Genomic DNA, 14,977 nt, shown 5'->3' on the forward strand with positions numbered 1-14,977 from the left:
CCCTTCCGGTTTTAATTTCCCCCCTAACCCCTTGCTCTTTCCCCTCCTCATAGCTCTTTAGATTTTTCAGGTCACAACCATAGGCCTACTTTGTCCTTAGGCTACCTTACAGACTTCCATTCTCTTGCGTTAATCCCTTCACTCACTTTCAAATCTTTTTGTGCAAGTGCTCTCGTAGTTGAGCTTTGTGTTCTTAATCTTATCAAACAAGCCGGTGTCCACACACTCCCATGTCCTAAAAAAATCAAATTCATCATCATGGCTTCGTATGGTATCCTGTAAGGAAGAAATAGCCGTGAGATAAAAGATAGGGAGGGAAGTAGAGGGAGTGAAGGAGGAAGAGTGGGAAAAAGGTAAAAGATAAGGAAGGAGAAGACGGTGGAATTCCAAGAAGAAAAGGGAAAAGGCTATCTCGCATTCGAACTACGATGCCACCAAAGAAAATCCAAGGTGTAGCTACGGGAGAGTCATCTCCCGGTATCCATGTGGATATCTCACCTCAAAGCCAGGTTTTTCTTCTTGGTGTTAATTCGGTTTTAAGTCAATCATGCAAAAGGGAAATTGTTAAGAAAAGATATATTTGTTCTAGTTATTTTTAACGAAGGATTGAGCTTATGAATGACAATGTATACAAATTAGCTTTCTTCAAATTGCATCAAGCATTATAAAATTATAGGCAAGATTAACCATTTACTATAGTTCCTAAAGTCTAGTAATTATATCTTGCACCATTAGTCTTATTCCTTTCGCAATGAATCATGGTAAAATGGCTAAATTCATGAAAGGTTTCTTTCGATGCTCAAATTATTAGGGATTTATCTTTGCTAGTTGCACATCTTAGCAAGGCAACTGTTGTTATTTGGCATGAGTTCATCTTTAAAGAAAACGGAAGTTAAATGTTAGGAATTAACAAGTATAAAAATTAGATATACGAACTCATTTGGAAAGAAAATGTAATAGGGAATTGTTGGATGACACTCTATTAACACTTTTCCCCTGCTATTTGAGAACTTGGGACTAATAAAGTGTGTATACACCAATTTCTCAGCTAGGCCTTTGTCCCAAGAAGTATCGTCGCTCTTTGTATCATCTTGGCATTATGCTATATGCCAAATTAAACTATATTGATTGGGAAAGTTAATTGTCACAAGGATAGTAAAACCGTGACAAGACGAGTAAGATTACTTTCTAAAAGCTAACCGAGCCAATCTTTCCAAAAGCTAACCAAACCAATCTAAACATAGAAACATTCATACCCTAAACCCTTGACTACTTTCCTTACCGTAAGGACAATAATATCATAAAGATAAGAAACTAGGAAACCCTAGGCCTGACATACGTCAGCTTAAGGAATCTAAACAGATTATGCCATCGCACGACTTGCGCAACATGTATGAAATCATTTTGTGATTGATTCACAAGGAGAAAAGGGAAAAACCCTCATCAAGGACGGCAGATCCTTACGCAAGCTATGTTGCAAAAAGACATATTTTTGGGTATCCTTCTAAATAAGGAAAGTTGTAAAACAGAAACTAGCATATCTAAGGTACCTTAGGGTTAACCAAGTTAGGTAAACCCTACACCCGAATATAAGGGATCTTGCCAAGTTACAAGACATCTTGAGAACGACTGTTGATACACTCAAAAAGGAAAGAACACTTCCTTAGCAGTTTGCCATACAACTGGGTTGATTAATGGAAATGTTTGTGCTTGCTAGAGATTTTAGGGCTCTGTTTGAATTATGAATTACAAATTAAACAAGTACCTATACTTCAGGTTAAAGGCCTGAAGGGAGAGGCAGCTTCAAATACCCCCGACTGCCTGCCTGACCCTAACCAAGGGGGTTGTTGACCGCGCCGGGAACGTGGACCGAACCCGCCGCGAGAGGTCTCTCCGTTGAGTTCTACTTGGAGCAGGAGGACGCTTGGGTGCCAGGGGGGGCTCTGGCCGTAAATCCCTCGCCTTTCGGGTCCTGCACAAGAGGCTAACGTGACTCGGGATTGAATCTCGAGGCCCGCATACTAGTTGACGGGCGGAAGCTTGGAATAGTGATCCCTGGAGATTACTGGTTAGCCTTCGGGCAGATTATGGACAAGCCTACGGGCGGAACTCCTTGTATTTCAAAGATAAAATGATGAAATGTTAAAAGAACTTGCTTGATGTTGTTTTTCTATGTCACGTGATAAGATTACGTGAAGGAACTAGTGCTTAATAAGATTAATTAAAGAAGCTGATTGTTATATGTCAAATTAAAGTGTTAGATAATTACATAACTAAAACAAAACGAGAAAAGTGCGGAGGATGGGCCATGGGTCTATCCTACGGTTGGGTGGTCCCAATTAGCCGGGAACTTTTCTCAAAAATCTCGAAGAACAGCAGAATGATCATCATCATCAAAAAGAATAACGAGAACGATGACCTAGAGTTACGTCTTACCCGATTTACGCTGTTTTAGGGGAATGGAATGGGACTATGCCTTATGGCAGAGAGGTTGAGCTTTGCATCCCTCTCGTTTCCCATTCTCCTTGAACCAAGTGCAGCGTGAATCCGCTTCGGACCTGGCGTTTCTGCGTAAAGTAGTTCGCTCGGGTCTGACGCTAGTTGCTGTTAGCTAATGACCCATTAGGAAAACCCTAATTCCGGTCGATCCTAAGTGGGAACGGCCATGATACTTTCGCTACGTGGCAGACGCGGGAAGAACTAGATCGCAAAATCGTAACATTCCATGGGAGTGCCGGGCGGAGCTTTCTAGACATCCTTTCCGATGGACTGCTAAGACGTGTCCTGGATGATACTATGGGACACGTTACACTGATGACCTTCAGTAGACCCTCTATAGAGCCTCTATCTCTGCTCTGTCTCTGTACTGTAATTGTACTCTAGCTGCTCTGGAACTGTACTGTAACTGTTCTGCAGACCTTCTGTAAGTGTTCTGTAGAAAGTATATGTGACTTTGGAAAATTTTTCTAACTTTTGAAAAGGATGAATCTAAGTTCAAAAGAGCTAAAACAAGTGGAAGAAGCAGCTGCTGAAGAGACTGAAGAGAAGACTAAGTGACAGTGACAGTAGTGAGCTGTGAAAAGACACCATAGTGGCTCTAGTGACTCTTCATATCAGACATACCTCTTGGGAGGTGCATCCACGACCTAAGAAGGATTATTGAGAGTTATTATGAGAGTATTGTAGTGAGGATATGACGTACTATTGATGGAGAGAGAGAGAGAGAGAGCCAGAGATAGCCAATTCTGTCAAAACTATGTAATTATATATGAGAGATTGAGAGAGAGAACTATGAAGACATTGAAGATGAATACTATATGATTTATTTCCATTAAATGATGGTGTATTCTTTTGTGTTCATTTTTCTATTGAATGATTCCGTGAAGATGTTGAAGATTATGGTTGATTCTATCAAATCCGTGGGAGATATCTACTATGATGTTGCGTGAAGATTTGCTGTTTTCTTTGTTTTGATGATCAAAAGAATGAAATAAAAGCTTTTTGATGTTACAAGATAGATTTTCTTGCAAGATAATTCACTTTTCCTTGGTATTCCTCTTGGGGCTCCATGTTTTTGGTGCGCAGTTAGGGAAACTTGCCATCAACAAGCATCTGAAGAGGCTGAAAATGAAGGAAATGGCATTGCCAAGAAGAGGAAAATTCAATGGATGTTTGCAAAGTTCCTTCTTCCATTGAAGAGTTGGAGATTCTTATCATTAAAGCCACTTTCCACAAGAAGTTCATCCCACAATGGCGGAAACATATCACCATCATGATGCATGCTCTATTTGGTGGACTGTTTCCTCTTCCTGTTAAAGCAACAGAAACTTGCATCTTGGTGGCAAACTGTTTGGAAACAAACTAAAGAGTAGAAACAGAGAGAATGACCATCCATGGAAGATTTGGCATTCATTGAGAAGTTTCAAGACATCATCAAGTGGGAGATCGTGAAGAAGCTTCAGGAGTCGTGGTCTGGAGGTTCACGAAAACAAGAAGGAAAAGAGTTGGAATTTGTACGTGGATGATCAACAGCAAAATACGTGGGATGCTTGGTGCATTGACAATCTTTTGTTTGTCCAATTAGCAACCCACTGGAAGTTGGTAGAGAGAGTGTTTTTCACAACATACACTGTTGAAACCCTAAGAAGCTAGCATGATTATAATGACATAACAACAATCCTAAGAAGAATGAGTTTTGATACTTTAAGAATGGAATACCTTCCCCTCTATAGTGGCTTGAAAGCCGAATTTAGAGATGTTGAAAAGAAGGAAGTAGAGGAGATGTTGGCCAGAGAATCCTCCAGAGACTGAAGCCCCCTCTGATACTATCCTGTTGAGTACAAACCAACTGGTTGGAGCCAACCCCCTGATGAATGATGCAATAAAGAGGCAAGTGTTAGAATGAGTCCAAAGGTACGCGAGAAGAGAGAAGGCAAAAATCAAAGCTGAGAACGAGCTTACAACAAAAGCCTCCTTTGACGCCCTAAAATCACTCTTTACAGAAGTCCCCATGGCAACTCAAGGTCCCCTTCCTAGTCAAATTCGTATTGGAAATATTGATGATAGGCCAACAAAAGTAGTCCCATTGCCAGTTTTTAAAGGAGAGTACAATGAAGACCCTGATCTTCATGTAGCAGAATTTATGGTAGCATGTGTGGCTAACAATGCAAGAACCCCTGAGCATTGGTTAGCAATATTCCACGCCACTTTTAAGGGTGCAGCGTTTCAGTGTTATGAGAGACAAGCAGCAAGAACTTTTGGCACATGGGATGACCTGAAGTTGGCCTTCCTCATTAAATTCAGGTGTGAAGGTTTTGAAGAGTAGATGTGAGAGGAGTTCATGAACCTAAGTCAGTCCTCTGGAGAAAGAGTAGAAGCTTATGTTTCGCCAATGGAATCCATCGTGAAGAGATAGACTAACCATCATTTGGACGAAGGTATCCAGAAAGGAGTGTTTCTCAGGGGCCTATAACCAGAAGTTTGCAAGTTTGTGGAATTGAGAAGACCAGTTAATTTGCAAGCTGCAGTGGAAGGTGCAAGATTGTATGACGAAGTTGAAGCAAGGCTGACAATGACTCTAGGAAGATAAGTCTTACCTCCTCCCACGCCTCGAATGGTATACCCACCAAATGCAGTCCCAGGGACAGTTCCCTACCCCTATCCCTAGATGCAAATAGTGTCGCAATATAATTCACCTAATCCATTGTGGTCATCGCAGACGACAGTGGCCTCAAACAGTTCTTCCAATGGCAACTCAACAATAGTGGAATCCTACCAACTGGAATTAACAATCCCAAGTCTCAACAGGAGCTCTGAATCAGAACCAAAACAGAGGACCTTCTGGATTGACCCAACCAGTGTATGAAGTAATTACTGAAGCTTCCCAAAATTTTACTACAAGCACTTCAGGAGGAGAAAATCTAAAGGACTACTTATCCAACTCAGTTGCAAGTATCAAGAAAGAGCTTCTGGATGTGATTACAGAGCAGCTACAGACGCTGAAGGTGAATACTACCAATACATCCACTCCTGTGGGAGCTAAAAGAGATGTGATGCACTCTAATACATGGTGTGAAAAGTGTCATCAAGCAGGACATTTAGCCACTGAATGTACCCGAAAACCAACCATTCTCGGAGCCTTCTATTCCTACTATTTGCGGAAGAACCATATAGAGGAAATTTTCTCTCTGAAAGAGATGCATGAACAAAGACAGAAGTATGAAAATGCAAGATTCAACTTGCTAGAATCCAAAATGATAACATAGGATATAGGACCCAAGCCTAGGGAATTTGGTCCTAATTTTGGTCCAAAGAGGTTCCCCTATCAAAGTTATAGAGGACGACAGTCTAGCGGTGGTCAGAGATCAGAGGTGGAATGTTATAAGTGTGGAGAAAAGGGACATATCTCCCCGAATTGCCCAAATCCTAGACGATCTGTGTATTACAAGCCCTTATGCAGTCGATGCAAAGGTGAAGGCCACACTGCCCATTTCCAGTCCCTATAAAGGCCACTCTGCAAAGGACTATCGAAGTCCAGCCCTTGTAAAGGCCAATGGCACTGATAGTAGCCAACAAAAGTTGATTTTGTCACACGCACCAAGAAGAAGGAACTAGTTGTTCAGAATGAAAATAATTCTCATGCCAAGACTGTGAAGTTCAACCTACCAATATAGGGACAGAGCAGTACAGAACAGAACAGTGCAGTACAGAGCACTAAAGTGCCACAGAGAGTCATAGAGACAGTCCCAGAAACAGGACCAAAGGTCCAGGAGATAGATGAGACAGAAGCACTTCTAGAAACAGAGGAAGTGCCGATGCTGTAATTATTAGAAGAAAAAGGAAAGATGAAAATGGGTGTAGCCACATTTCCCAGCCAGCTAGAGAAGCCTGTGGATCCTATCAAAGATTATGACTTGGTCAAAGACCTAGACACTTTTAAACCAAACCTAACATTCAAACAGTTGCTAATGTTATCTCCCAGCTGCCAAAAGAAATTCAAAATCATCTTGACAAGAAGACATGGACTAAGGATCGCTTCTTCAACAGCGACCAAGACCAATAAGGCCTCGGAGCATGTAAAGGAAGTAGATGTGGCTAATGCCTTCTTAGATCCTGGAACCCCAAAGATTAGTGTATGGATAGAAGGATGCTTCATTTCAGATGCATTGATTGATGGAGGCTCATCAGTAAACATAATGACGGAGGTGACAATGAAGGACTTAGGGTTGCAAGGAATTCAACCTACATAGTGGCTTATCAGATTGGCGGACCAAAGTAGAATCAAACTGTTGGGCATCCTCCCATACGTAAAAACAACCCTTGCAAGAAGAGACTATTGGCTGACATACCTGGTGGTCAAACCAAATTCTTATGGGACCTCATATCCTCTGCTGTTGGGAGGACCTTGACTTTTTGAAGCAAGATCCAGGATGGACTCGTTCAAAGGAACCCTAACCCTAGGCAGAGGACCCAACAAAGCGATGTTAAAGCTGTATGTATCGCAAAAAGGCAATGGATCCACATCCATCGAAGTCATAACTAGCTTCTCCAACGAGGTAACAGATGGTACAACAAGAGACGAAGAGGTTGTTAAGGAGATCTTTCCTAACAAAACAAAGGCACAGTCCCTAACAATGGGCACTGTAAGCCAACTACCAAGGGAAGTAAAATCCTTGTCCATGGGAGAATATCTCCTGCCTCAATTAGAATTAACTTCTGAAATCACCTCTAATAGTGAAATAGAGAAGATACAGAGACAGTAACGGACACAGAGCCAAAGTCAGAGGCAGAAGTAAAGTTAGAAGCTATGATAGAAGCAGAAGGAGATGTAGAGGCAGAGGATCTGTTCTTCTCCTACATAGCCTCTACAGAAGAAAGAGATAGAGCCTCCAGAGGACGAGGATGAAAATGATGAGGAAGAAAATTATGAAAGTGCAGATGAAGAATTTTCTCTGGGACCACAAAGTATGCAGAATCTGTATAAGCAATGGATTAAAAGCATAAAATTTAAGTTCACCAGTGGGTCCTGATGCCCTGACCATTCAATCAAGAGAAAAGATGATGATGATGCCCCTTGCCAACAGAAGCCCAAGCCCTCAGAGCCACAGTCCTTAGAAGATTCATGCTATGTGACATTCCTGGATGCATCCTCTGAAGATGAATCCCCAATTCCAAAAGAAATTACCACTCAATAGAAGCAATTGAAGCTTTGATACCCTTCCAGTAACCTAAATAGACAAATGAGTCATCTGTTCTGAAGGAGGACACTGGTTCTGGTGGAACATCAGATGAGGATACGACTCTCTTGAAAGAGTCAGACCTCTATCCAAAAGCAATCCATGGGACGTTTATCCGCGAAGTGGAAGGTGAAAGGAAAGTAACGTTCTTGGATACTGAGAGTACTGAACGTCACCTAAAAGTGGGTCTCAATCTTCCAGAAGAAGAATTAGTGGTCGTGCGAGACTTACTAAATGAGAACTTAGATGTGTTTGATTGGTCATACAAGGACCTAAAGGGGATTGATCCCACAATATGCCAACATCACATTGACCTAGAGCCTAATGCCAAACCTGTAAGGCAAAGATAAAGGCATATGAATCCTAATTATTCCGCTTTGGTGAAGGCTGAATTATTGAAACTTCTTGAAGCAGAGTTCATTTATCCCATGGCTAATAGTGAATGGACTTTGTCAATTGTGGTAGTACCCAAGAAGAACGGGAAACTTTGAATATGTGTGGACTTTTGAAAGCTCAATTCGAAGACAAAGAAGGATCATTTCCCTATCCCTTTTACAGACCAACTGTTGGACACAGTGGTAGGCCATGAGCTGTATTCCCTCTTGGATGGATTCAGCAGATATAACCAAGTCCAAATTGCAGAAGAGGACCAATCTAAAACAACCTTCACCACAGAATGGGAGACCTATGCCTATAGAGTGATGCCATTTGGGCTCTGTAATGCTCCTGCCACCTTCCAACGAGTAATGATGACTGCCTTTCAGAATCATCTGCATGATTTCATTGAGGTGTATCTTGATGACTTTTGTGTCTATAGTTTGATCCGAGAGCACTTAGGACACCTAGAGCAATGTTTTGGCAGATGCCAAGAGTATGGGATTTCTCTCAAGCCCGACAAATGTGTCTTTGGTGTCTCCTCAGGAGTTCTTTTGGGCCATGTTGTCTCGGCACAAGGGATTGCAATGGACCCGGTGAATATTGCCGCCTTAACAGCACCAACAAGCCTCGAGCAATTGAGAGGATTTCTTGGCCATGTGGACTACTACATAAGATTTATTACACATTTTGCAACCACGGTAGCCCCTCTGCACAAGCTCCTAAGGAAAGAAGTTGATTTCCTTTGGACTGATGACTATGAAGAGGCCTTTAATACCCTAAAACAGTGCCTTATCCACGCACCTATCTTATAGCCTCCTGACTGGACAAAGGCGTTCCATGTGCACACAGATGCATCAGTTGAAGGGCTAGGTGCTGTCCTATGTCAAAAGGGCCTCTCTAAATCAGATCAACCAATATATTATGCAAGCCGAAAGGTCACTGATAGAGAACGGAACTATACACTGACAGAGCTTGAATTCTTAGCAATGGTGTTTGCACTAGAGAAGTTTCGACACTATCTGATGTCAATGCATTTCAAGTTCTATGTGGATCATGAAGCCTTGTCCTTCCTGATGAACAAAGAAGATGTTAAAGGATGACCGATGAGATGGATTACTCCTATTCCAAGAGTTTGATTTTGAAGTGGTCACTAAGCCTGGCCGTTTCCATGTCCTAGCCGATCATCTATCACGGATCCCTCAAATAGAAGCAAAGGAACAGGATGATCTAGACCTTCCTGATCCTTCTTTGTTTCTAGTTGAAACAATTTCTCCCTGGTATGGAGACATGGCCAATCTCCTGGCAACTCAACAGTATCCTCCTGGCATCTCAAGCCGTGAGAAGAAGAAGCTTCTGTTACAATCAGCCCCCTACACTTTGCTAGGTGGTGCACTGTACAAAAGAGACAAAGATGAAGTGCTACGAAGATGTGTTGCAGGGGATGAAATTAGCATAGTATTGAAAGCATGCCATGACGAACCCTGTAGTGGACACTTCGCAGGAGAAGCGACAGCCAGGAGGGCTTTGTTAGCAGGATACTGGTGGCCGACCCTCCACAAGGATGCATATGACTATTGTAAGAGATGTGATGCTTGCCAATGAATGGGAAAACCCACAAAAACAAGTGCCATGCCACTGCAACCCATTCTTCCACTAAAGCCGTTCAAGAAATGGGGGATTGATTTTGTGGGTCCCATTGATCCACCTATGAGACGGAAGCAGAATAAATACATCCTAGTATGTATGGACTATGTCACAAAGTGGTGTGAAGCTAAAGCCCTGAAGTAGGATGATGGTAATAGCATAGCCCTGTTCATGTACGAGAATATTATCACTTACTTTGGCAGTCCCTTGAGCTAGTAAGTGACAGAGTTACTCATTTCCTTAACAAAATCATGGAGGAGCTGACTGAGCTATATAAGATCCGCCATCGCAAGTCCACTCCCTATTACCCCAGAGCCAATGGCCAAGTTGAAGTCACCAATGGCATCCTTTGCTTGATTCTGACAAGAACGATTGCCGCACATCGTCACAACTGGGACGAATGACTTAGAGAGGCTCTCTGGGCATACAAAACCTCCCATAAGGCAGCTACAGGACAGACCCCTTTTCGGCTAGTGTATAGTACAGAAGTCGTATTCCCTATTGAGCTAGAATTGCCCTCTTTACGAGTGGTCATTAAAGAACACTTGGGAGATAATGAGTCACTGCAATGCCCCCTCCTGCACTTGGAATGCTTGGATGAGATACGACGGATGGCCCTACAATGCATGGAAACTACTCAGATGCGAAGCAAGGCCTATCATGACAGTTTCATGAAGCATAAGGAGTTCAAAGAAGGTGATCTTGTTCTAACCTATGATTTGAGATTTGGCAAGTTTCCTAGCAAGCTTCAACAATGGTGGATGGGTCCATACAAGGTACTTGATGTCAATCTTAACAGCTCTATTCAAGTGCAGACCGTTGATGCCTCTGATGATCCTTTCCTCATCAATGGCTATCGCCTAAAGGTGTACTTTCCTCCCTGGGGATCTTGACAATCACAGTCGACCTACCCTTTCTCTTTTGGGCATCACACTGTCCTTCTCGTTGTACTTCTGATAGCCCTTATGATTCTCCTCATGAGGCGGTCTCGTTCTGCTAACCCCTCGCAAAAACATCTCAACACGACCTTATTCGCTTCTCATCTGATCCAACAACGGTGGCAAGGTTGGTCCTGACACATGGTATTTCTACCATTTTCTTTCTTAATGAAAAAAAAAGGAAAAAGAAGAAAATAAAATAAAATAAATAAATAAACAAAATTTTTGTGGGAGAAAATGAAGAAATTCCCTATCATAACAAGCCTCGTCCAAACAAAATGTGGAAACACCCTTGGGCGAGAAGCTGACTATGGAAAAGGTGGTAACACCCCGCAGTTCAGGATAGCTGACTCACCAGCAGAACCTCTTCAATAAGTAATTTGAAGCCACCTCCCTTGGTGCGTTATCTCTGCAATATCAGTCCATCTGCCCTTCTTAACAAATGACCCTTCTTAAAAATCATTGAAGTATGAGACTTGTAGGCTGCCTCCTTGGGTACGCCTCCTCCTCAAGATCCTGATAACAACAACAGTCGACACGATCTTCATCGTTAACCCCTTGAGTGACGTGAGCTTACATCCTAACAAGATGGGGACGTGAGTATGGGCTGCCCTCTGTATCTATCAGAGTGTGAGACAGAGAGTGGGGTGAGTGACCAGTCTTTCCCTTCAAATTAAATGAGAGGTGAGATGTGTGAATGGAGTGTTGCACGCACGGGATGGGCCTCTCCATGCACAAAGCACGATCTGTTCCTGTGCACTACACCATAAGGCTCCCTGGCCTTCCTTCTTACACTATATGCCGGCACAAGGTGGGATGCACAATTGCACCATCAAAAGCGCACAAGGCATACAACCTCTGCACAAGTGACGGTAAGGATTACATCAATGGGTTTTAGGAAAGGACTGCCCTCAATATCTTTCAACAGAGTGCGAGACAGAGGGTGGGCTGAGTGTGACTGATGTTTCATCAATCAATTATCAAGAGGTGAGGATTGAGGGACGTTACGACAATTGGAGTCAGGTACATTTCTGTTTCCCTATGCACCCATAGGTTGGGTTTCTGCCATCAGCATAGGACACGTCACTCTGTTCTATACACTGCACTACAAGGCTCCCTGGCCTTCCTACTTGCACTTATGCCAGATGGGCAAGTTGCATTGATGCACCATCAATTATGCACCCTGACATACTCTCTTCGCACCATCCCCTTGTCGATTCCTAAAACGAGTGTGAGCTCTGGGTTTTCATCATTGTTTTCTTCGAGTGATGTTAGTCATGGGGTGAGTGACTGCTCTTTCAATCCATTTGAGTGATCGTGAGTTGAGTGCAATATCCCTTGTCATCGACAAATTTCCTATGATTCCTTCAACCAGTTACCTCCCTGGGTGATGCCATGTGGTTCGTGCCACAAAGGACGTTGGACGAGTGCTGTGAAGATACCTTGTTGCCTCCTCTAGCCGATGACGACACTAGACGCAACCTCGATAATAATCGACATTCCTCCTTAGCAATATGGGCCAAGTTTTTCTAACCCTACACCTTCTATTTCTCAGTACCAGTCATGTTTTAAGTGTGTGGACATCGTGGTTGGTCTGATGTGAGGTACCAGGTCCTTGATGTTCGGTTTTCCCTTCCTACTAAGGTCTTAAGTGTGGGGATACATCCATGCGCGTCTATGTTGCATACCCCCATGCATATGCCCTGTTCTGATCATATATCTATGTCTTGACTTTATTTTACCCTGTTGGGGTCCCTTCCCCACTCCTCCATTCTATTTCACCTTGTCCTCGAAGCTGTTCCTTGACCGTTTGCCATTATTCTTTGTTTTGCGATTTTTCCATGTGAACAGACCCTATGTTCACCAGAATCCCGATCCAACCTTACAGCCCTCTTTGTCCCTTTGAAGTGCCTATGTTTCCTTTTTATTGACCCCTGTTCCGACATAGGGTTCTCAAGTTATTAATTTTTGAAGCAATTCCTGTAAATTGGACAATTTTCCATGTGAACGCATCTTTATTGCTTCGGAACCGTGATCTGATGTGCTAGCCCTATCCTACCCATTCCTCCTAACATTTTTTCTTTTTCCTTCGTGTCATTTCGATGCATAGTTGATCCGTTATGAATTTTTGCGAGTTTTCGGGCCCTTTTTCGTGCTTAGTTTCCACATTTTTTCATGTGAACCTGCCCTATTTTCACCAGAATTCCATTTTAAATTGACTGTCGTTTTCTGTAAGCCTTTCCCCCACTTTTTCCTTTTTCCATCCCCCTCTTTCGACTGCCAAATTTTTAGTTATTAATTTTTTCAAGTGTTTTCGGGTGTGATTTTTGTGTTTTTTTCCACGTGAACCCCTCCTAATTCCTTTCCAATTGAGTTTTGATGCACTAGTCCTGTGAATTCCTTTCTTTGGATATTTTTTCTTTTTACCGTCCTCTATTCCGGCGCATGGTTTTTTCCATATTAATTTTCGAGTTCATTTTCAGGCCCATTTTTGGAGTTTTTTCCATGTGAATGCATCCTATCTCAATCGAAACTATGTTTTATCGTGATAGGGTTGTTGGCTGTATAAATCAACATGGTATTAAGAGATGTTTACACTTTTGTAAATAGACACAAACATTGATATCAAAATGCATATATGTATATAAAGTAATGATTTAATTTCAAGGTTTGTTTTGTGTGTTTTTCCCATGTGAACACCCTGATTTTTCCCCAGACCCAGTGTTGCATGTTTCCATCATTTTCTCCTTGTCTCCCGACACATTTTTTCTTCTTACGGCTTTTCGATCCGACGAACGATTTGGATTTTATTAGATTTTCTTCATTTTTGCCGTGTGATCGCATTTCTCGTATCGCACGTGAACGTGCCTATTTCTGGTTTTATGTGCCTTGGGACGCCCCTGTGGCGTCCGTGGCTTGCGCATTGCGGTCCCTGCCCCGTTTGACCCTGTCACTGCAAATTTTTTTACCCCTGCCCGCGCATGCGCACGGGACGAGGGTGTGTTTCTTACCCCTCCATTTTTCATTTTTAAATTTATTTTTCTTTTTCTTTTTCCATTTTAAAAAGAAAAAACAAAAACAAACACCACAAAAAGAAAAAAAAAGGGAAAAAAAAAAGAGAAAACGAAAAATAAGAAAAAAAATGAAAAAAAAACAACACGAACACAACAAGATGAAGAAAACAAAAAGGACAATTTAATACATAATCCTAATAATACATAAATCCATATATATATATACGTATATATAATTTTCAACAAAAAAGACGAAACACAAAAGAACAGAAAGAACACAAAGCAAGAAAAAAAAAAGAAAGAACAAAAGAGCAAGAAAAAAAAGAAGAAAGAAATAAAGAAAAAGAAAAAGAAAAAAAAACATATATGTTTGTTGTTGTGAGCCTGCGTCCCCCCCTTCCTCCCTCCTCCTTTCTCCTCCCCCATCTCCTTTCTTCTCCACCTTCAACCTTCTTCTTCCTTCTTCTCCTTCTTCTCTTCCCCCCCTCGGCCGCCCAGCGCCTGTGTCACCTTAGCACCCTTCGGCCTCCTCACCCTGTGTCGCCACCCTTTGGCCTCCTCGCCCTACTGCATGACGCCCTCCCGTCGTCCCCTACTACTTCAACGCCACCCACGTTATCTATGACACCCTCGACATCGCCTGCCGTGCCGTCGCCGCCAACGCATCCTCCTCCACTAGCAACCTCCAACCCCCTCTTGCTCCTCCTCTATAACGTGTCCACATGCTTCCTTTCAGGACACGTCTAAGCAGTCCATTGAAAAGAGATTCTAGAAAGCTCCGCCCAACACTCCCATGGAATGTTACGGCGTTTGCGATCTAGGACTTCCCGCGTCTGCCACGTAGCGAAAGTCTTCTGGCCATTCCCACTTAGGACCGACCTGAATCAGGGTTTCCCCTAATAGTCATTTTCCTAAACGACAACTAGTGTCAAACCCCAAGCGAACTACTTTACACAGAAACGCCAGGGACGACGCGGATTCATGCTGCACTTGGTTAGCAGCCTCAAGATCTTGCCCTTGTCCCTCATACGTAGGAGATCCCTTTCAAAGTGCGGATCCTTGAGACTACTCGCTTGCAGGATTTGGGCTTATGGGAGGCCTTGTGGGCTTGGAGCTTGGGCCTTTTGCGAGAGAGCTGCAGGAATGGAGGTTTTATGAGCTTCTTCTTCTCCTTTCTAACCCCGGGATGGCTAGGAATCGATTTGTGGGGGTCTTATGGGAATGGGGTTTAAGAGAGCCCCCTTAGAAGGTTCTTAAAAGAAGCTTC

The sequence above is a fragment of the Lygodium microphyllum genome, chromosome 12 (assembly GCF_053477565.2).
Source record: "Lygodium microphyllum isolate KBCC chromosome 12, Lygodium_microphyllum_v1.1.10, whole genome shotgun sequence".
Taxonomy (NCBI): domain Eukaryota; kingdom Viridiplantae; phylum Streptophyta; class Polypodiopsida; order Schizaeales; family Lygodiaceae; genus Lygodium; species Lygodium microphyllum.